Genomic DNA, 5,655 nt, shown 5'->3' on the forward strand with positions numbered 1-5,655 from the left:
CTTGTGAGTAAAAAAATCAGTATTTAGTTTACCTTTCAATTACTTTAAAAAAAACCATATGCTATAATCTGAATGTTTGTGTCCTCCCAAAATTCATCTGTTGAAATCTTAACTCCCAACATGATAGTCTTAGGAGGTGAGACTTTGGGGAGATGCTTAGGTCATAAAGGTGGAGCCCTCGTGAATGGGATTAGTGTTCTCATAAAAGGGACCCCACAGAGCTTCCTCTCCCCTTCCATCGTGTGAGGACACGGTGAGAAGGCACCGTCTATGAATGAGGAACTGGACCCGCGCCAGACACCGAATTGCTGGCACGGTGTTGATCTTGGACTTCCCAGCCTCCAGAATTATGAGAAATAAATTTCTTTTGTTTACAGAACAACCGTCTATGGTATTTTGTTAGAGCATCTGGAACAGATTAAGACACCGTAGTAGCTTAAATATGTTACACAGTAGGATGTGGAATTGATTTCCTTTCACAATGTAAAAAATTGGAAAATGAATGTAATAAATCATTTTACTTAGCCTTTCTTATGTTTATCTTTTATGTAGATAGATTTCATAATGACAAAAAAAAAAGAAGAAAAGAAGGAATCATGAGTCACCCACGGAGGATGCCAGGGAACTGTGAAATAATAAGAAATATGTCTTTGGTGTCTACACTGGCTTCCTGGCACAGAGCTCCTCAAACACTTGGAATTTCTTGAGTGATCGGGTAAAATGAGGCCTCTTGGCTTATTTATATCTAGCCTCTTTCAACCACACCTGAGTTTATGTTAATGAGGTGACTTAGAAAAGACCCTAAGGATGGGACTGAGGGGAGACTGGGGTGATTAGAGGGTCAGACCTTTCAGCCCCACCCACTGACCTCGAGGGAGGGGCGAGTGGCTGGAGATGGGCTTAATCACCAATGGCCAATGATTTAATCGGTTGCGCCTAAGAAGTGAAGCCTCCGTAAAAACCCTAAACAACAGGTTTTGGAGAGCATCTGGGTTGGTGAACACGTCAAAGTGCTGGGAGTGGTGGGCGTGGATACTCCACCCCTCCCCCCACACCTGTGCATCTTGTCCCTTTGGCTGTTCCTGAGTTGTATCCTTTATAATAAATGGGTGATGGTAAGTGCTTTCCTAACTTCTGTGAACAAATGATCAAGCTGAGGAGAGGGTTGTGGGGATCTCCGATTTATAGCTGGTTGGTCAGAAGTACAGGTGCCCGGGATTTGCAACTAGCATCTCAAGTTGGGGATGGTCTTGTGGGACTGTGCCCCTAACCCGTCTGCACTAACTTTGGGTAGTTAGTGTCAGAATTGCTTAATGGGACAGAAAATCCCACACATCTGGCCTCAGAAGTTTTGTGAGTAGAAGAAATAGTCATATTTTTCTTTTAGGAACCAACCTATCATTCTAACAACTTATAAATAAAAAGAAAGAATCAAACGCTTGTCTGGCCTTCCTGTACAAACTGTACCTGAGGGTAACCATTAGTTGATGAAATGGTTTCCCTTTGTAGAGAGATTCCAGCTAAGAAGCAAAGCAAGCCTCATAGATCCAGAATATCACAGGGCTGCAGCCTCCAATGAAACAGCGGGTGTAAGCAAAGATCACCAACGGCTGCTAAAAGCATTAGGTGAAAAATGGACAGAACTTTATAGTGTTATGAGTCAGCCTGGCAGGGCCTGAGGCCTCTGAACAATCCCAGCCTCACGGAAACAGACAGATATTCCGTGCTTCCCGATGGAAGTACGCAAAACCACTTACACAGTATTCACGCCAAAAAAATTGAACCTAAATCTGATTGAGCCTCTAGATGTATGAATTTACAGAAAATATAAGAGACAGAGGAGACTTTTAAACAACATCAGTGGCATGCAATTAGCAAGATCCAGACTGTGGAAAAACTTACAGGAAAAAATAACAAATACATTTCAAGGAAAAGAAAGAAAGTGAGCCTGACTGAAACAGAGGAGGAACCCACGGCTTAGAAGAGACATACAAACTGAATGTAACGCGTGACCCTTATTTGGCTCTTAACTTAAACAAACTGGTCGTTAAAAAAAAAAAAAATTCAAGAGCTGCCAGGAAGGCTTTCTCTACTAAAGGCAAAGACAGGATCACGAACCCCACCCACTGTCTTTGACATTTTTTGGCGTAAATCCTGTAATTAAAGAGGTGTACCTTTTAGTTCAACTGTCTTGTCCAGAGCTCACACCCTTTACAAGTCAGCACATTAAACCTCATCAGTCACAGATTCTCAGGCTTTGCTGAGTTCATGAGCTTGTTTCGCAAGGGCGGGAGTCAGCGAAACATCTACAGCTTGAAGGTGATGATTTTTCTAAAAGTCCCTGGAAATGGGGCGATTGTACAAAAAAAAAAAAAAAAGGGAAAACTCAGAAATCAAATATCACCGACTTCATGAGTGTACTGAGCTCCCTGGTCCTTACACATTTGATTCTTCAGAGTCGATTGCAAGTGATATGCTGGTCAAGGGGGATGGAACAGGCCTGGCGAAGATGGTGATCTTCTGATTTCTTGTTTGTTTTGTCTTTGGAATTTTTTTTTTTCTGTATGTCTTAATAGGAATGAACGAGAGTTTAGAAGACCAAATATTTCAAATCAACCAGTGAAGCCCTTTGGTGCGGTTTTGACCCCAAAGCAGCCAGACCGTCTCCTGGTCTCCCAGGGCCATACGCCACGGGGTCACTTTTCAAATTAAGGTGAAGTCCAAGTGGAGGTGGAAAGGCAAGGTGTGAGGTCCTTCGACGGCATCCCTGGTAGGTAACCATTCACTCTCTATAAACACCTCCAATGGCAGGAAATCTCAGCCACATTTTATGAAGCTTCACTGTCGTCTCACCAGGAACCAGTCTGCCCCATTTCCCAGGACAGCACTTCGAGTCTTAGAGACGGTGTTCTCCTCCCCACCCCGAGTCAGTGATTCCTACCTGGAGTCTAGGGAATGTGAGGCGACAGCCATCCTGTTGGACAATATCAGCTTCTTGGAGCAGCCAAGGCTAGCAGCTGGGGGCTCTTCCTGAGATGCCGTGATGCTCTGTTGAGGTGAAAAATTTATTTCAGTGGTTAGAAAGCAAGAACATATGCTAAAATCTTTAAAAACGGTTTTATTTTATTTTTATTTTTTTTAAGAGTTTTTGGTTTTGACGTGGACCATTTTTAAAGTCTTTATTGAATTTGTTACAATATTGCTTCTGTTTTATGTTTTGGGTTTTTGGCCACAAGGCATGCGGGAGCTTAGCTCCCCCAGTGCAGGGGGTGTGGGATCGAACCCACAGCCCCTGCGTTGGAAGGCGAAGTCTTAACCACTGGACCACCAGGGAAGTCCCTAAAAATGGTTTTAAAACCACTCTCTTAAGTTTTCTCTTCCCCAGGGTAAACATTGCTTGCTCTTTGAAATGTTGGTAATACAGGTTTACATATTTTTTAAAATATAATAAATAATGAAGTATAAATTATATATAATAAATTACATGTATATTATATTAAAATATGTATGTATATTATTAGAAAAGAGTAGCCTAACCCACACTCACTTTTAGGACAAGACCTAGCAACTGTACACATCACTTGTACTCACATCTCATTGGCTGGAGCGTTGCCACGTGGCTGCACCTGCTGTCAGGGAGCTGGGAGAGGTAGTGTGTGTCTGGGGACCCAGGTGCCGGGGTAAAACTTTCCCTACTCTGGAAGGAGGGAAGAAGGCAGCGTGGGGGGCTCTTGGCATCTCTGCCATGATAACTCTAAATAGAAGCTATGGGGCTTCCCTGGTGGCGCAGTGGTTGAGAATCTGCCTGCCAATGTAGGGGACACGGGTTCGAGCCCTGGTCTGGGAAGATCCCACATGCCGCAGAGCAGCTGGGCCCATGAGCCACAACTACTGAGCCTGCGCGTCTGGAGCCTGTGCTCCGCAACAAGAGAGGCCGCGATAGTGAGAGGCCCGCGCACCACGACGAAGAGTGGCTCCCGCTCGCCGCAACTGGAGAAAGCCTTTGCACAGAGACGAAGACCCAACACAGCCAAAAATAAATAAATAAATATTAAATAGAAGCTATGCGACCACATAGCATAATGACAGCGTGTCCTGGTTTTGTCACCAGGCGCAGCGGTGAGGCTGCGTAAGGATCACGGGAGTGGAGACACACAGAACGGAGCCAGTATTCAGTTCAGGAGTCACAGGATTTAGTGCACATGATGAGCACACAGCACAGCTTAGCAAGAGGAGGGAAAACAGAGAAGGGGTACCGACCTCGCCAAGGAGAAGTCCGGCAGGAGGCGGCTCAGCACCAGCAGGGTCCCTGGTTGGTGATGGTTTCAGGCCACCTGTGAGCGGGACTCGCCCTCGGCTGGGACAGGGCCTCGGGCAGCGCCTGGACGTTCAGCGGTGTCAGGTCGGGTCCTCCAGCCGAGAGCCTTCGGTGTCTGACTCCGGGGGGTCTGCCTGGAGGTGGGCAGGTGCTGCCCCAGGGCCTCTCGTCTCCAGCAGTTACTCTGTGCCAGCGAAGGTTTCCATGACGTTACCAGGCAAGTCCTTAAATTCATTCTCTAAGTCTGTTCCTGTGTTGTAAATAAGTTCATTTGTAGCATTTTTCTTTTTAGATTCCGCATATCGATATCATATATTTGTCTTACTAACACAACATTGTTAATCACCTATGCTTCAATATACAATAAAAATAAAAATTAAACAAACAAAAAACAAAGTCCTCATCTAGAGGAATGGTCTTAACTCACCATATGGATGCACTCAGTCCTGCACCCGACGCTTTAGGACAACGAGCCTGGCAGTTGACACTGGCCACTGTGACTCCACTTTGACTGCTGAACAAAGCTTGAATCCGAGGAGTTTCACACCAGATGAGCAGGAATCACAAACTGCAGCGTAACCGTCCTAAACTGAGAGTTTCACTGAAATATTCAAATACAAGGAACGTGTGTGAAAGACATTTGTTCTTGGCTGACTAACACCTGTTCAGTCCAACTCCAGTCACAATTCCGGGTTTTGTTTGGGAGTCTAGTCTTCCTCTCGGCCCGTCTGGTTGAGGGGGAGTCTGGGGGTGACTTGTGAGCTAGCCAAACCTCTCAGAACCCCACAGTCCCTAGACAAGCGTGACTGGGTCGGGATTGGCACGTGGCTCATTCCAGCTACTAGAAAAGCAGGTTCCTTTCATTCTGCTGCCATCTCGCCATGTTGAGCATGACAATAAAAGAACTTTTTTTTTTAGCCCAGGATCCAGCCACGTTTCGCGTCTGCTCTCCGCTGGGGCTTCTTAGCCACGAGATCCAGGAAATCCTCTTCTCCATCCCTGTTTTGGTTTCCTCCTTACACCAGTTTGTAGTGGGTTTTCTGTAACTTGCAATAGAAAAAAATCCTAACTGATACATTTGAGATTATTCCTAACTCTCCTAAATGGAAAATTACATAATAAACAATTAAAATAATTAATTAAATAAGATAATTAAAAACCAAGTAAAATATCTGACTAGTTCATCTATTTGCATGAATGAGCTATTATATAGCAGAGATATACAAAGCGTCGTTGTTCTGCACTGTCCTGCCAGAATCTGAAGCCCTAGTCTGATCACAGGCTGCAAGAATTCTTTGTCACACATTGCTCAGTAATGAATATTACTGTAGATTTAA

The 5,655-nt window shown here is 44.7% G+C and overlaps 1 long non-coding RNA gene across 1 annotated transcript; it reads left to right on the plus strand.

Annotated features, from left to right (window-relative positions):
- The first annotated feature begins 583 nt into the window (after nucleotides 1-583).
- On the plus strand, nucleotides 584-3,867 carry LOC118879911. The gene is made up of 3 exons (XR_005016177.1): nucleotides 584-715; nucleotides 2,577-3,056; nucleotides 3,554-3,867. It is a non-coding gene; the product is annotated as an uncharacterized LOC118879911 (long non-coding RNA).
- Nucleotides 3,868-5,655: the final 1,788 nt, after the last annotated feature.

This window comes from Balaenoptera musculus, chromosome 1, assembly GCF_009873245.2.
Source record: "Balaenoptera musculus isolate JJ_BM4_2016_0621 chromosome 1, mBalMus1.pri.v3, whole genome shotgun sequence".
NCBI classification, from domain to species: domain Eukaryota; kingdom Metazoa; phylum Chordata; class Mammalia; order Artiodactyla; family Balaenopteridae; genus Balaenoptera; species Balaenoptera musculus.